Source organism: Gallus gallus, chromosome 7 (genome assembly GCF_016699485.2).
Source record: "Gallus gallus isolate bGalGal1 chromosome 7, bGalGal1.mat.broiler.GRCg7b, whole genome shotgun sequence".
NCBI lineage: Eukaryota > Metazoa > Chordata > Aves > Galliformes > Phasianidae > Gallus > Gallus gallus.
The window spans coordinates 23696764-23715073 of NC_052538.1; the positions used below are offsets into that span (position 1 = coordinate 23696764).

Here is an 18310-nt window from a genome sequence, read left to right on the forward strand (position 1 = left end):
ACCATAACACAAAACATTGAGGACAATGCACCTGAAAGAGTCCTCCCACTCTCTCCCTATTAGCAAGGATTTTGGCTTCTGATATGTGCTATAGGCTTGAATTCCTTATAAATAGCATTAGTATTTTCTCTTTTGCAAAGTAGAATAGATTTTTAAAAAAACACTTTTATTAAATTTCTTTGAATTCCTTTGTTTTAACAGTATGATGAATCAGACCACTTAAGTGCTGTTTTGCATGTGTTTTTTTAAAAGAAAGTATTGAATCTTGCATTTGTCTGAATGCATGAGTCATGATTCATTTGGCTTTCTTAAAAACTGCACTCCTTTCTTCTCTTTGCTTTTCTTTTCCAAAATAACTGCCAAAACATCTTATGAACTCCTTACCTGAAGATGTGTTTCATCATTGACAGATGAGGGTAGTGGGAGAAGGGAAAACAATTCTTGTGCACATAAAACATCAAATATTTATTTTTTTCTGTAAAATAAGCAATTTTTTATGCTTTAAAATATCAAATATTCTTTAATATTATTATACCTTTTGCAATGTTTCCAGTGGAAAGCATAAGCAGAAGAATGTTCAGCAGTATCTCACAGTTCGTTCTATGGATTGTATGGGAGCTGCTGAGTCATGGCCTGAACCACTGATAGAGCATCTGGGGAAAGGACTTGATCAGCCCTGGGTGCACAGGTGAAGGCAATTCAGTTGTGTGACTGGAAGGGGTGGAGCCTGGCTGCACCTCTCTTAGACCTCATTTAAGGGCTGACTGCCACTGAGGAGGGGGTCTGTTTCTGGAGGTCTCTCCTTGGTGGAGCTTTCCCCTGCAAAACTATAATCTTCTGATACAGGTGAGCAATCTTCTTCCCTTTTCTTATAGTACATTTCTATTGTTCCAGTCCTGTCATCACACCTCTGTTGTAATGCCTTTCCCATTGTATTGATCTGTCCAAATGCTACACAAATGTAACCTTTGCTATAAAGGAAATTCTTCCACAACAGAAATCCAGATTGTGGATGATTTCCTACTGAAAAAGTTGTGCTATTCTTTCTGTTGGCAGTGTGGATACTGTGAGAGAAGTTATTCAGTGAATTAACACTTGAGGAAGGGAGAAAAATGGCAGGAGAGAGTAAAATAAGCAAATAACCCTCATGAGCCAACAAAGAAGTGTCCTAATGGGAAAACAAATTTTATTTGGCTTCTTAGTGAAGTAGCAGCTCTAGACTCCTGTTAACTTCACAATCCAAATGTCACATTCTGTCATGGGGAAGAGCAGCAGCTCTGCCTCCAGTGTACTCTAGGAAGGGCATAGGACTTAGTGGCTTTCCATCCAACCACTCTTTTGAGAAGCACTGGGGAAACTCATGGAGGAAAAAAAAAAAACACGTATAATTTTGATATATATGATGCCATTTGTTATCTCACCTGCTGCTTCTTTAACCCTCATTCCGTGAGGGTTTGCTTTATATTCACATTAACATTACTTCTGTTCAGAGCTCTTTCGTAACACATGGGACTGTTGGAGGCAGGGAAGTTGTTAACAAGGAGAAAGGTTTATTAAGTAAAAGAAATATATTGAGTCCTGCCTTAAGGAATGCCATTAACTTCCTGGTGAGGCAAATATGCTTGTTCCCTTGAAATTTTTCTGATCAGCTCTCCCTTAAGGCTTGTACAGTAGGGAAAAAGCTAACACATAGGGAGTCACTGTTTCTAGAAAACAGAATCACTGTAGGACTAATTAAGCTCTAAAATCAGGTTGGAACAAGTTGCCCAGAGAAGTAGTAGATGACCCATTCCTGGAGATGTTAAAGGTCAGGCTGGATGAGGCTCTGAGAAACCTCATAAAGCTTTGGGATGTCCCTTTTCATTGCAGGAGAGTTGGACCATGTGGCCTTTAGGGGTCCTTTCTGACTCAAATGATTCTGTGATCGAGGAGTTCAAATGGAAGCTTGTTCGGGGCACAGGAGAGAACATGTTTGCTGTGATGCAGAAGAAGGCATTAAAAACAATTAACCCCTCCCCCCCCAAATCACCCTAACCTCAAGACACATTTTCAAGAAATCCTAGTGGAAATATTCTGGTAGATTTTGACAGAACTGGATTGTTAATATTTATGAAGCCAGACAGGACCTCCAGATGGAAGTTGTTCTATAAGTGCGAAGCTTTGCTATTAATATTTATTCATGTGAAAGTGCTTATTTAGTTTTTAGGCAATTTTTGCTCCATCCTTTTCCCAAGCAAACTAACATCAAATCTGTGGGATCTGTGAATTCTCAGCTTCCCACTGCTGCCTGTGATGTAAATTGCTCTTCAAAGGAAAATGAAGAGAAACACAAAAGAGTTCAGAAAGTCACAATGTGAAGGCTCAAGAGCTATTTGCAAAGAGCATTCCTGGCAAGTGCTGTACAGTTTGACTCCTCATCAAGTGACATAAATAAGGCTTTCAGGACTGATCTTGTAGCCTCTATGAAGTATAAAATCCTAGGGAAAAGATCTTGCCCACAGGACTTTCCCCAGGTGTCATGGTTATGTCATTTTGTTATGTGTATTCAAGTGTGTCTATAGGAATATGTGGAATGTATTTTGAAATTCATAGTTGTTACTGGCCTGTGTTTTGTGATGGGGAAGGTGGACACACTGGCTTTCATATCTATACGTGTGAAAGCCTTGTTCTGTTTAGAAAAGCAAATGCACAGAACAAGAAGCTCCTGCAACATGTGCATATCCACTCTCTATTAAAAGCCTTTTAATATTTTTCTGTCCACAGTAAAAACAGTTTGTCTGAGGTTTGGATGTACTTCAGTCTTGTTCACCACTCATGAGTTCTGAAACTGGAAATGACAGAAAATAGGCAGAATCATGGCCTGTACCCTCTAAAAATATTACTTTGTAGTTTAAACAATGAAGTTTTATCCCAGTTTTGCTAGCCCTCTCAAGGTTATTCTGTTCTTCCTGTCTGCTATTCTGATCATCCTTTATTAACAACACCTTTCAACTTAATTAGAGCACTCCTACTTCTGTGTCATAATTCTTAATGAAAAATGTAATCTTGGAAGAATTTGATTACTGTTTCTAGAACAGTAGTTCTCTATTTAAGACTGTCTGTTGTTTTATCATCTTTGGGAAGTTGCTTGATCATATCAATTATGACCATTTTTTTCTGTGTAAGTAAAGTTGCCTGACAGAACCATATTTTAGCTGATGACAACAGGTCATGAGGACAAGTAGAGGAGTTCTTTCTTTGAACATCTAATGCTTAGCTTGAAAAACATAACCCACTGTCAAAGTACAATGCAGAACAATATTAGAGTGTTTGGGCTGGACTTTTGGTCTAGCAAATCAAAATTCCTACATCTTATGTAGATGTCTACATCTAATCTTACATTCTGCCTAAGGAAAGAGTTTGTGATTGCAGCCTTCTGTGGCTTAATCTGGCTGGCAGCTCAGCACCACAGCTGTTCGCTCACTCTCCCACAAGTGAATGAGGGAGAGAATTGGAAACAAAACAGAACATGTGGGTTGAGATAAAAATTACTTACTAACACAGAAAAGAAAGTGAGAAAAATTGTGGTATTTATATATATCACAAGCTATATATAACAGCTATGTTCATATCTATATTATATAAATGTAATATATTATGCACATATAATGTATATATGCTGTGGCCTGGCACTCAGCAACTGTCAAACATCAGTGTGCTGTTAACATTGTCTTGGCTGAAACCAAGACACAGCCAAAATAAATATCTGCAGCCTCTGCAATGCAAAGCATCAGTCAATATCAATATAACTATCAGGCAAAATAATGTTCTACTGTGTCTTGTTATCCTGTCAAGATAATCCATGCAAATAGTCTTTATGCATAAATGTCTTATTCAGATACTTGGATGTAATCCATCAAACACTTCTCATCCATTAAATATAATTATATGCTTTGTTGGAATAACCAGATGTTTAGTGTTGAGCAAAGCAGATGTCTCTGCTTCATATTGGAAGGTTATAAACCTATTTACACCAGCAATAAAGTACAAGTATTAAAATGATGGAGGAAGTGAGTATTTTTTTCACTTCATTTTGGCAGATTGCCAGTAAATCACTCTCTTTGGATTAGTTTAAAAAGATACTAAATTTGCTGCAGGGTGAATTTGACATAGGAGGCTGTATGACTTGGCAGACCTTTTATAACGAGTGTAATGATTACTTCTTTGGGCCCTTTAGATGGTCTTAATTTATCTTGCAGTGAGTTTGTTTTCAAAGAATTCAGACCAGACTTCGGATAGCAATAAAGAAAAGGCACATTGTTTTCCAGCTGTTAAGGTGCTTGGGATGGGGGAATAATGCGAATGGTATTCTCTGAATTATCTCTTGAAGTGCAGACAGGATTTATCTAAATCTTTCCTTTTGTTTCCTGCACCTCCTGATTTTCTTCCCTGAAATCTGAGTTCTAGATTCAAAGTTCTCCAGGAAGAGTCAGCTAAAAGGTCCAAAATGTATTTATTTTGAGACAAAAAGTAGTGATAGCTTAGAATTGCCTTTCACTCAAAGAATGCATCTTTTCCCTCTTGTCTGAACCTTAATATAGTTTCACTTGTTTATTTGAATGGAGAACTCTGCTGAAATAATGGGTATTATTGTTTTCCTAAGGCTGTAAGTACATCTGCAGGACTGATCTGCCACAAGACTGTATCTGCTGTGTTATGCCTACAGTCCAGTAAAACAGGCAAACATTTCTGCACGTAAATACTTTCACAGAATTCACCTCAAATTTTGCAGAAACACAGACATCAATTATTTTGATGATCCTAGAGAATTACCTTTTCTGTTTGTGGAATTCATGTAACTTCTAAGCACATGAGTAGTATGAAATATGAAATAACTTCATATTTTTCTTCAACTAGAAAAGTTAACTGAGACAAGCAAATAATTAATACATCTGGTTTCTCGATTCAAAGCAATTAACGATAAACCGTCAGGAAGAGTGACTCATAAAGGAAGGATTTAGAACAGGAAGAAAGTCTAGAATTCCAAATAGAAAGAGGTAGGGCTTGGACTTTCTTTTTCTGAGGAAAGGCAAGAAAAGATCCTGAAGAGAAGCCAGTGCAATGATGGAGCCAATAAATACTAGAAGAAAAGTCTTCGTGAGTTATACTGTGCCGGCATTTTGAATGAGAAGCATTTGAAGTGAGGGAGAAAGAAGTAATACAGTGTAAGGAATCTATTAATAGGAGAGAACAGCTTCTCATCTGCATGCTGATATTTTGTCTGCTGGTCAAGAGGGTTAGTTACTCTTACGTTAGTAAGGTTAATGAAGGTACAAGAGAATATTACTTAGAAATGGAGGAAGATATATTAATATTACATTGAGCAAAACATAATTACTATGCTTAAAGAATTAGTAGGGAATCTTAAAAGAACATAGCAGCTTGTGAAATAATTCTCAGCAGGGACTCAAAGCAAGAGAAGATTTACCTCCCTACAGGTCAGTGATGGTGTGGTTTGTATCTTGGTTCAAGTAGAAGCAGCTACTTAAAAGAGTGATAAGAGCCTCACAATGGGAAATTCTTCTGAGAAGTCACATGGCATTGTTCCTGTTTCCTGATTTGTAGACTTTCATGAGATTTATGGGATCAAATTTTCTCTAACATTCATCCCTACTCTTTTGAAGAGAAGATTTTACATTTATTCCAAAGACTATGATGAACTGCAGTTAGGCACCCTGAAACTGTGTTTACAAGTTCACAGGGCATCTAAGGTAAGATTAGATACAGGGATTTCGTATCTACTTTATTCTCTGTAAAACACATCCCATCCTCCCACTGAGCCTCAAGAATAAATAGATCCTTTTTAAGCATTAACAAGTAGACAGCTTGTCATTGCATGTTAGCTGACTCATTAAGATTTCTCTATCGATAATCATCTAGGCTGATGGAGGGCTGTTGAGATGCTAAGATAATCTTCTTCTAATGTCTGCAAATACAAGTTCAGTTTTTAAAGTTTTTATATGGTTTGCTTTTGAGTGTTTTTTTAACTTGTAGATATAATCAGGAAATGTTATTTCAGTAGTTGTGAAACAGTCTGAAATTATATTACTGAACAGCAAAAATTACATCACCATATTTGTTTTCAGCTATTGGCAATACTGTTTGAGCAGATCTGAACTTTCCTTTGGATTCTGGATTCCTAATCTCTTTGACAAGCTCTATTCATTTACATGACTCAGAACTGGCTAATATTGACCTGAAGAGGAGGGCAATTTTGTGACAAGTTGCACAAACTGTCTGTGAGATGATAGATAAATCACTTAATTTTTGAGTCTTGACTTATTAGAGGAGGCAGAAAGACATTACTACTCTATTTCCATTGTGATTTTTCTACTTATATAGCATTGTGACAGTGGAAAGTAAAAGTATACTAACATAAATGATCAGCAATCATGACTTGATTTCACTGTAGTTAAATTCTAAAATATAATTTCTTATTTTTCTTTGCTTTCAAATGTTCAGTTTGACATTTTACAGATAGATGCTATGATGAATAGAACAGATTTTCTCTTTTCTAATGAAAGTTGAGGGTAACAATAAAAATTGTGTTCCAAGTTCCATAATATCAGGAGAGAAGACAACAGTGAGAACATCTTTCATTGTGTATTGATACATTTGTAGTAAAGATTTTTTTTTTGTTCTATGGAAACACTACCAAAATAATAATCAAGTATCAGTATCCTATTTACTACCCTGCACCTAAAGCCATTACTGATGGAAATTAATTGACACACAAACTGAAATACATGAAATATTGCTGCAGTTTATTTCTGCATTATTTCTAAATTTTTAACTGCACAAGGCAATCAGTTAACAATCATGCTTCCCGTGGATCCTCTGCCAGAAGAATGGTATTAACCAAGGTTCGAATTATCACTTCAGTTTGAATTCATGTGGCACTGTGATAAATGGCTCCTACTGCTTTTAATAACAATACTTTGTGCACATTTATTTTCTCTTGTTTACTTAATAATTAATATGCCACCCACGGTGACAGTGTGTGAGCTTGTTTACAAAACATTCAGAAATCTATAATTGTGGTCCATGTGACACCAAGAAAATATAATCCCAACACCCAGGATATGAAGATTCAGTATTTCTGATGGTTTCCACCCTGTTTAGAAACGTTGTTTGAAGTTAGCCAAGCTAGCTTGCTCAGGGCAATTTAGTAGTGGTAATGCAGAGTAATGTTAGGCAAATCATCTAGCTTTCGGATGTACTTTGATTATCTCAGCACTGTGGATGATAGATACACCTGGCTCAGTTCCTGAAGTGGGGCATCAAAATAGTGCAGGTCCTTTGCTAAGTACAAAAAAAGATGGGCAGCAATAGCAGCAAATTTGTTTTCATGTACTGCTTCAAACCTAGACCTCTTCTGTAATCAAATAGTTAATTCTGCCTCTGGTAGCTTATTCAGTCTTCCTCTTGCTTTTTGCAAAGATCCAAAAGACCAGGGGATAAAACAGGAATTTACTGAAGTAGTTAAATATTGATATGATCAGTCAAAACAATCCTTGAAAATATAATGAAATGGAAAAAAAAAAAAAAACACTTTAGCTCCAAATATCTGTGCTTTCCTCCCACGTAGTAAAGAATTGAGAATCTCCATTTTGCTGATGCATCGAATATGTAGAAATGAATGATACAAGGGAAAAAGTGGATCTATAGTAAAAGATTTTTTTTAAAGTGCCATGATATCTTGCTCTAGTTGGATATCTGATAGGTATTTGCACCAGGGAGGGCATTAGATTTTTGTAGAAATCTGTAGGTTAAAGATTTTCAATTGATTTCCAGTATGTCTATTAATTAAGAGTTGCTCACTTACAGTGATCCTGTACTCCATGACAAGAAATTTTGTGTTCTGTTGACTTTTAGTTTAAGAAAATGTGGTTTTATAAGGAAAAATGTTAACTTTTCAGACCAGCAGACTTTTTCTAAAGAACAGTGAAACCTATAATGAATCTGACTTCCACTCCATTTTTGCTAAACTGGAGTCATTGATGCACTCCAGGATGAGTATGTCTGGATTGCCCAACTATGTTGGGCTGATGTTATGCATCAGCCACAAACTGATTATGACCCCTTTTATTTTATGCTAGACCTTGGTATATTTTTTTGTAAATACTGTCTCTTATCTTGGTTGTTTATTGAGACCTGTGACTATTCAGATGCCATTGCTCTGAGTTTTCAGTGAATTTGATGTAGAAGAAAGAAGCAAAGGCATATGTGGCTTTGGTAAATGGAAAAAGTTCACATACCTAGGCAAGCCACATAGAGAATTCTAGATGCTTTACCACAGTACTCACTGTCAACTCCAGAGTTTGGATAGAGTGAGAATGGTGGAGCTTTGCTTTCTTAAACTCTGTATTACTCAACATGGTCTTGTCTCTTCTCAGTCTACTTCAGCATTATTTATTTTACTCAACACCATACATTGTCTACCTAGACCAGGAGGTAACTGAACAAGTAGAATTATTGGCTTTTGCTTTACTGTGCTGTATGTATACCATGCAGATATAGTAGTTCAGATGTCCAAACCTCATAGCTCCTGTGCCTTTGAATCTAACTTTTTAACTGGATACATTTTTTTCTAAATCTTGCAAATACATTCATTGAAGATGATTTCAAATTCAGCAAGGTTAAATCTTAGGCACTTCCTCAGATCTGAATCCAATCTGTACTCTGCTAGAGATGAGGGGAAAAAAAGGTAGTATGATACTATCCTTCTCAACAACTATGAAGCTGGGACATAAACTCTGTTTTATTAGAGGTCACTTTTGTGCCAGAGGCATCCAGAGAAAATATGATCGCTCCATAAAAATCCAGACCTTCTTGGCTGCATTTCAGGAATCTTGTTTCACAGTCTCTTTCCGTGGAATGGAATTTACCATTAGAATTACACTAAACAGACACGGATCAATTTATTCAGGCAGAAGAGATTACAGGCTAGCTAACATCTTATCTGTACAACAGATTATTTCATTCATCCAGTTTGCTTGCCAAATGCACTGTTCTAACAGTGGGAGTGATTGTATTGTCAAGACCGAAAGGCAAATGTTATTTCAGTTTTTCTTTCATTTTCCTAACCAAGAAACTTATTCAATAGATCTAACTTGATTTACTACTTAGATTACAGCAAGAGCAAGGGCCAGCGTGCTGTACAAAATGATCTGAGTAGCTGGCAGCTGAGTTGTCTGTGTTGGTTCTGTTCTTCCTGGGTGATGTCTGTATCTGCCATGCTGCTAGTCTATACCATTGCCAGGAAACTTGGAGCCATCACAGGGCCATGGAACTTAAAACTAGGTTATGGTCTCTTTTCTGCCTTTAGGCATACTCAATTGCAATTATGCATAGCCTGCAAATAACCCTTACAGATCCAGTGGTACCAATCACCTGTTTAGGTGCTGTTGAATATAAGCAAAAAAGACATGCTCTTCTAGTGATGAACTGAGTGGAAACTGAATTGTTTTACAAGTAATTATAAAGGTGTTAGCAGGCTTTGACCTGAAAGTAGCTGCTTATTGATGACCCAATATGAAATTCCTTGTCTCGTTGCTGGGTTTTAGAGTAGAAATCAGCATTGCAATTATTCCTCTACAGAGTTGCTGTTCTTGTGGCAAATCTGGATGAGTTTGAGAAATGGAATAAATGAGCTTTACTTTCAGCAAAGGAAAGGGCACTCCCTGTGATTGGAGAGCACTTGTTGAGTTTCCAGTCTAAACTGACAAGTGACACTTCTGCAGTTTGAGCAGTGATTTTGGTTTGCAGAAGATCTTCTGGTCATACTGCTTGGCAATAGATTGATAAACTGATGAAGAGGGAAAAGATTTGAGTTAACCTAGATATATTACTGGGGTGGGATTTTTGGCAAAACAAGTGAAATTTCTGTGCATGTCCACCAGAAACATTTAGTTTAAATTGAGAAATTTTTTTAGACAACTTTTAAGGTTGCGGTTCTGTTTGCTTGTTTGTGCAATTAAAAAGCATGGCTTGGGAAATTTTGAAAGAGGTTGGACCTTTCTTCCCCCTTTTTAAGAATCCACATGAGAACAAATATTTGAATACTTATTTCTGGAACTTTACTTACCTTCTGCAAAAGTTGGTCTCTATCTTAAAATGAATGGATAAGTAAAAAATTGCATGAGAGAATGGAAGCTTGTTCTAGTTCGATAGAATGGAATTAAATAAAATGAGTGCCATCTGCTGGTTGTAAATCCCAACCTGTAGCATCTTTAACCTCTCATGCACTTTGGCACTGCAGTGTGCTTGCCTTATATTAGAACTCATCTTTATTCAAGAAAGATAATAAAACACTTCATCTCTCCACTGTCTCATGCTTCTGGAGGAGCAAAAGACATTCTGTCACAGTTTTAAATTATGAGTAAAGACACTTTATAATTAAGAAGGTGCCATTAATCAAATCAACCAGCAATAGCTCAGTGCTTTAATTATACACAAATATTGTATTTAGTCTCTTCCTCTTGGTTATTCATCACCTCCATCCACTATACTGCTGTCTGCTTATTATTTATTAAATCCTACTGAACACTTTCTGTATTTTTTATGAGCATAAGAAAGGTGCTTCAAAATTGATACCAACATTGCTTTCTTTTTAACCATAAAGCATAAAGTAACATTTATATTTATAACTGAATTATGTATACTGTGCTCTCAGGTATATACACATTTGCCTGTAGCAATAATTTCCATTTATTATATATAGTGACTTTTGATAATTCCACTTCTACTTCCACACTTAAAGTGCACACACTCTAAATGGCATTTCTAATGGATTGTTCACCTTTCTCTCAGGGTAACAAAGTTAACTTTCAAGTGCGAGAGAACAGACAATTATGGACTTTATCAAATCAAAGTGATGCATCCTTGGCCTTATTATGTTGGATTTCAGCATCAGATAAGGTAGTCAAATCAGTTCAAAATCGGCATGAATTGAGCACTCCACACTGGTTCAAAACTGATTATTTTTTTTGTTACTAAAAATGCAGAGTAGAGAATGTAAAGGTTCCATGTGTTGTCAGTGATTCCGTGTTATCTTACATTACTTGTTGTAAAATCTTGATGGTCTAAAATGTAGTTATTAGGGGGGAAAAAATCTCCAAGACTGCAAAGTATAGGATTGCTGGAACTTGTGAAATACAAGATTTACTTCTCACCAACAGGAATGAACTTTCAACCTTAATACAGTCAAATGAGATCTCAAACTACTGTGCTATTGAATGCATTAAGACTGCCCATGCAGGCTGTTCTTTGAATTGAATGCTGTTTTCTGGGAAGCTAGTGATGTCTAAGTTAAGGCATCTAAATGTCAGCTCAGTTCCAGAGTCTAACGTTTATCATCTTTTGGATGGTTAAGATCTTCAGTTATGCCCAGCCACCTAGAAAGAAGAAATATTAATTTGATTGAGTTCAAATCTGGAGCTCAATCCCACTGCTTTGTGAAAATGGAAATCTCATGTTAGGACTACTTTCAGGTGTCAGAAGTTCTGAGCAGTTCCAGTTGCTCATCATCACAACGACTGATGCCATACACCTCACTGGGTGTTCAGTATGTATCCTGATCCACAGAGAAGCAGTCTCACAGACATCTACAAGCATGAAAAATAGCATGGCAGTTAAGTCAAAATGTTGAGGAAGAAGACATGAGTTTGGGAAAGAATGAAGCATTACCTCTTCTACCCCACAATGAGCCAGTTTGTACCTGCTGTTTCTTCACTGTTTGTCTTGCTTTTATTTTCCAATTCCCAGCTCTCTTTACTCATTCATTCTTGTGATGAACACTAAAATAAAATCTGAAAAGAAATTCAAACAATTATAATAGTTGGCTGAAAACAAGCAAACAGATGATGATATCGGCACATATTCTCACAGGTTCTTTAGAGAACAGGGAACTATAAAGGCTTCTCTGTATGAAGGCCTTGAAAAATCCATCCTTCAATCGGGACTCAAACCACCTAACTCTCTATTTAGTAAAGAAAAAGAGAGGAGAAAAACTTTGGGAAATCAGTCATCCCTGAATGTAATTCTTTGAGAAGACTTCTTATTCTCTTCTCAATAGCTAAGTGACATACAAATGATGTCCAGAAGCGCTCTTTGTTACTACTAAGGATACTGGGCAGTATTTCTGAAAGGAAAAAGGGAAAAGTGGGACAGGAGAAAATGGGATTCCTTGTATTCACAGGTGGTACATGTCCCTGGCTTGACCCTTGAAGATCCTTTAAGATAACTACTGCCAGAACTGAGCAGAAAATAAACCAAGAAATTGTTTCCATCAAATCTCTTGTGACCCCATGGACTGACTGATGGCTTTATTTACTAATTGTGCCATTTGGCCTTGGCCTTTTGACAACTTTTTCACAAAGGGTAAATCATGGCTGAAGGAGAGTCCTTGAAATACTACTATTGATGGCAAGATAATGATTCAGTCTTTTTTTTATACATGTGTGCTTGAAGGGTACTGCTGGGCAGATCAATGCCAGTGGAAAGTTTAAATGCCATTGATATTGTTGGGAGTCATAACAGCGCTGTCATAAAGTTCATAAAGTTAGTGTCACTGTCATAAAGTTAGTGTAAGTATAATGAACTGGACTTCTATAAAGATAAAGAGAAATCTATAATGGAAACACGTTCTAATGAAGTACCGTGCCTGTTTTCTCCCCATTTTATTTGATCACTACCAACACTAACCTGCAGTGTCTTATGGATGCACAGATGCATTGGTTTAATTTCAGCTATTTCTAGCCTTCCAAGGATTTGGTATTTAATTTAAGCTGTTCAATTTTTGTAATCAGAGGAGATGGACAATTCCCTTCTAGAAGATTCCTCCCAGGTACCTCGTGCCCATCTGTTACAAAAGGGGCTGGACCTTCTGGGGACTAAGTATCTCTTGTCCTTTTTCCAACAGCTGTAGAAAGCACTTCACAGTCAAAATTCCCACTATGAAATCTATTTCTCTGCTACTAATGGTTCAACTTGCTTTAGTCTATGCAGACTGTTCTGTCCCTTTGCTCTCTGCTTCTGGATGGTAATACAAAGTAACGTGAATGAAATCACATAGCCAATGCTGAGACCTCAGATTCCAGTGAATCAGTGAATGACTCTGGTTTCTGTAGACTTTTTCTTTTTTTAAACCTTTGAAAGATTTATCTGCAGTGGAAATATAAAGTACCATGGAGGTTAACAGTAAAGTGAGTTTAGTAAAGTGAGAGTAACCTTTTATAACTTATGGAATAGTCATCTTGTTATTTACAGTTGTCTTATTCTCCAGGTCTTTTGTTGGTTTGTTATTTATGCTGATACCTACTAGTGATAGATGAAGGGTAATATGTATCTTTAAAAAAAAAAAAATTGTGTATATCTGATCTGATTTTTTTATGGAAAAAAAAATTAGACAATGTCTCTAGTCTATGCAATCTGCAATGCGATCTGTAGTGCTTCACCTACATTGTGGCAAATAAAACTTTAGAAATGTACGGTCACAGCTTTTCCAAAAGTCTTATCGTGGATTCAAAACGTGTTAGTGTGCTCTTGAACAATTGATCTGGAGTGTCTGTAGTGTAACACTGACTTTTTTTGGCCTGGGGTAACTTAACACAGTCCCAGATTTCCTAACATCAAAGACTAACACTTGCTCAGAGAGTAGGATTTAGAAATCTTTGTCGAGTGGTTGTCGTTACATAGTGAAGTTTGATGAACAGTCACCTAAGGCAGCAGACATGTCTGGCTCAAGAACTAAGAAAGGAATAACCCACAAGCATAATGCACTGCTTGTACAGCCACACTACCGTGGGGACTGAAGTCGTGCTTTTCTTCGCTGTTCTTCTGATCGCATCAGTTTGGATAAGTTGGAGTCTGAAAGTTTGTTCTGTCCTTACTTGCCATCTATGTACTAAAAGGAACAGAAATTATGCTGTACTGCCTTATAGTTGGTCATGGAATAAGGCTGTCTGTTCTGAAGTTCTCTACAAACTCTCCCTAAAGAAAATGGGCTAATAAATAAAACCCCTGAAATCTCTGTAGTAACATGCATCATTGTGTATAAGAGCCATAAGTAGCTAGAAACATAAGTTTCTTAGGAAGCTAGGAATCTTAGTATGTTAATTTATTTAAAGATTTTATCTCTTTCTGTTTGTAAATCATCCGAAGTGAGATCTAGATGTTCTCAGAGTGTTACATGTTGCTGCAAATGATTTCTGATCCCTACGCTATATGGAAGGCATGATCTCTGCATTTCCAACATGATTAAAGCCAGTTTTGATTTTTGAAAAATTTTTGTGTTCTTCTTGTGGGGAAGAAAGGGGTAAACTGTCACTGCTGAGTGTCTGTGTGAATACAAAATAGGAAATGCTGTGAATATTCAGAAGAATGTATGTGTAGTTTATCAATGTTATGGATGGCTTTTCACTAGCAAAGGTAAAATGATTTTATAATGATGACTCTTATTAAATACTAGCTTCATGTTCAAGGCCAATCCTTCTTCCAAAGCAAGGTATAATATGGCTGCTCTCCATACAAGGAACTCACTTAACATGTGAAAACTTTACTTAATGGTAACATTTACCTGAATCTGGGAATCTGATGGTTAAACCTTCTACCTGAGGGATAGATTACATCATCTTGAAGGGAAAGAGAGAGCTCATAAATGAATAATAGGATACATCTGACAGGACCTTAATTCTGTAGGAATGAGACATCCAGTGTAAATGTTCTCGTAGAAGAACAGAGGTACATCTAAAGGATGACCTAACTCACTCTTACAGAATTTCATCTGTCTTAAGCTGAGACAGCCTAGAAATATCCTGTGCACGTGGGTTGAACTATACAGAGCCTAGATGATCAATTTAGGCAAGGCAGAGTCCTGACTGCATAGTGGAGTTTGTTAAAGCTAGAACTGAGGTTTTGGCTGCCTCCATTAAAGCATTCAGTTATTCCTTTCTTTCACAAGACTTTGTAATATCTTCCCTGGTAAGAATTGTGGATTCTTTACTATAATAAAATCAGTGGCAAAAAAGCAGATGACAGCATTATAACCTCTGAGTTTAATTCTGAAATGTAAAACTCTGACTGAAGATCTCAGCAGATCTAGATTAAGATATTTGCTTCTGCTGCCATTTTACATTCAGCCCTTTTGTGTCAATCCTTAATGATGTAGAGTGAAATCAGTACTTGACACTAGGTGCAAATGTCAACTTGCATGACTCTGTGCTGTTTCAGTAAACCTGCAGCACATGGAGCATTGACCCAAAGAAAAAATCTCAAAAGAGAGTTGCATGTAAAACTTTTATCTGGAGAAGATTTTTTTCTTCTCTTGGAGAGATGAAATATACAGATAAGAGGATCACCATCTATTGGTAGCAAAGTCATCTTGATTTATCTTGTGCACCTGGTCAACTTTAGAGCTTTATTCCAGTGTTTATTTTAATTAGAAGTAACTTTTTAAAAAATATTCTGTATGACTCTACTTGTTGAAGGAAGAGGACGAGACTGTTTGATTCTCATATTGATGAATATAGAAAAGCATTTTTTTCCTCAAGATCTGATTATCTGTATTTAAATTTCTTTGGAATTACCGTTTGGATAATGATGGGGCAAATGATATTCTGGTGATGACAGGATATGGTGATCTAAAAGAACCCCAGAGGATATAGAAATGTGACCTTTTCAGAAGCTATGATTTGAAAGGGGAAAGCCCAGTGTAAGCTGTCTCTTTTGCTCTGCCCCTGACTTTCATATAATTTTCTTAATTTGAAAAAGAGAAAAAGATGTAGTAAAGCCTTACGAGTGCTTTGTCCTCTTTCCAAAATTACAGGCTCGTAGGTTCATCCCACCATCCTTGGTGGGATGATCCAACACCACTCTTGATGGTCCTTACAGAGGTAAACCAGGAAGTGCCCATACCTTCACTAAACAGAAAGAGTTAACTGTCTCTAAAAAAGTCAGATTGCTGTACTGTGGTGAGCTGAGCTGATGCTATATATTATTACTGCTGCTTTTACTCTTTTTTCTTTTTTTTGTTTCCAGCGGATCTTTTTGACAGAAGCATCTTAGCACAAGGCTGTAGATGATGAATTACCCATCACAAAGTATTTTATGCTAGCAGTTGTTCTTCCAAAGAGTAGTGCAATGCCAACGGAAGAAAGGCCTGCATAAAAATGTATTTATATTTATACATTTTTCTGTATAACTGTAGATATCTACATGCATGCATACCAGAAAAGACTTCTTTTATCCTTGGAACCTTATCCATCTGTGGAACCTTGTCAGAGCCTGATGAGCTAATTTAGGGACTGGAAGAAGTACAGATGAACCAGTGTGGTGCTATGCTTGTCCTAATTGTACCCGCTGAGAAGAATTACCTCCACTGTAGTTAATTAGTGATATAATAAGTTATTATCCCTGTATGGTGTAGCATTATGGTGTGCTTCTGACCATGCCAGGGTCACCTAGGGCTAGGCTGCACTCTTCTTACAAGAATTGCACTGAGCCATGGAGTTGCATCTCAGGCAATTAGTGACTGTGAAATCATGTCTCCTCGTTGTATGTCAGGGTGAGTGGTATGTTGAACTCTATGGCACTGCGTTCATGCCTCAGAAAGTATCTACTCTCAGTGGAAAAGAATAATTTATGCTATAAAGTGTGCTATCATTTTGAGTAAAAGTGATGCATGATGTCATTTGAGGTCTTTATCCTATGCCTATCTATTAAGATCTAGTGAAGCTGGAATATAGTAAAGATTTCAGCCTTGAAGTATTTCCCCCCCTGAAATTCCTATATGTGTTGGTTGTTTTTAAAAGGAACGTAGCATAACACTCATCTGAGTTGTCTAACAACAAGGAGTTTTGTGGAAAGCTGAGTGTTAGAGAATCATTTAAGAAGGTAGAGACTATTGGAGGTAATCTGACAAAATCTCCAGCACCTCTTGCTCAATCTGGGACATTATATTTGTATGCAACTGAAGTACAATATGAGCGATAGCCCAAAGAATCTATGTTTTCTAAAAGAGTTCTCAAAGCAGGTATGCATTTTGCTTTTAGATCTGTAACTCACTAAGGTCAAGGGGGATTTTTCCTGCACAACAAACTTTCTTAGCAGAATTCTGTGACTTAATCTTGAATCCATACTTTTTCATTATCATCTCTCTTAGAAACTCACATACCAATATCATACATAGTTGTCTCCACCAACATTCTGAGATACAGTTCTAAAAATATATCTGAGTGAGCTGCTATTTATAGAAGCTAAGAAAGGTAGAACTAGGAACCTAGAACATCATTTATCTCAATTCTGTGAATTAGGTTATTGATGTTCCTCATCGGTTCCAATAGCATCAGTAGAAACCAATCCTAAGTAACATATAATCATCTTTTACTTACTTTGCTCTGTGCTAAACTAGATCAGCAACAATGAAATCAATGAAACAGGATCAGTTTGCATCAGCAGAGAAACTGATATTTGACTTGGATTTTCTTTTTTTGATACACTTTTTAACTTATGAAACTGTCAGAACTGTTCATTAAAAGAACATGACTGCTTTCAGCTACTAAGAACACTTTCAGAATGCTATTTTCCTCAGTAGGCATGATGTTCTCATCCAATATCAATATATTCTGTGGTCTCCAACCTCTGCCCTTATTTCAGATATTTAACATCAGGCTGTGTCATCATTACTTGTCTACTTTCAGCAGCAGAATAGCCAAACTTGACTCTCTAGTTTAAATTTTTCATGAAAAAGCAGCTGGTAAGTATGTTTCTTTGGGAACACCAAGGAGGGGAAAAAAAAAGGGAAGGAAAATGAAATATTGCTGAAGAATTCTGAGCATGAGTTATCCTAATGCCATCCCTGAATTCTCAACTTGGAAGTGGAAAATATCCTAGGACAACAACTGGGAGGCGATTCTCAGTGACAAAAATGCTAAGCTGTTACAGCACAGGCTTCTAGGTGAGAACAGAAAGGTGGTGGAAACTAAACGCGTTAACTAGAGTATCAGACTGGTTATGCTGACTTAATCCGTTTAGATTCCCATGACTATCTTTCTTTGAAATCTGGACTTGGCTAATTTGTATATGTAATGCTGTCAGCTCTAGGAGAGATGTTCATCCTAATCTGATTTAAGGATATTCTGTCTACTGGAAATATCTACTTTCTTTCCTCAGTTTTTCAGGGTTTTCTTCTTGGCTTTCATTTATTGAAAGATTGTACCTCAGGTAAATTTGAAGTCTTTGATGTAAATGACAACATCTACACCAAGAAAAC

General features: G+C 36.8%; 1 long non-coding RNA gene across 9 annotated transcripts in view; it reads left to right on the top strand.

The window, feature by feature from the left end:
• Positions 1 to 18310, top strand: part of LOC101751087 — a 395657-nt gene that overhangs the window by 16139 nt on the left and 361208 nt on the right. For 5 of the 9 annotated variants that reach the window (XR_006939823.1, XR_006939822.1, XR_005861470.2 and 2 more), the window contains exon 1: positions 770 to 846. The exons of 3 other annotated variants lie outside the window; for them this stretch is intronic. This is a non-coding gene — a long non-coding RNA (uncharacterized LOC101751087). Of the gene's footprint in view, positions 1 to 769; positions 847 to 5060; positions 5751 to 18310 lie in introns of those variants that run through there. One more of the 9 variants, XR_006939821.1, reaches the window with a different exon arrangement.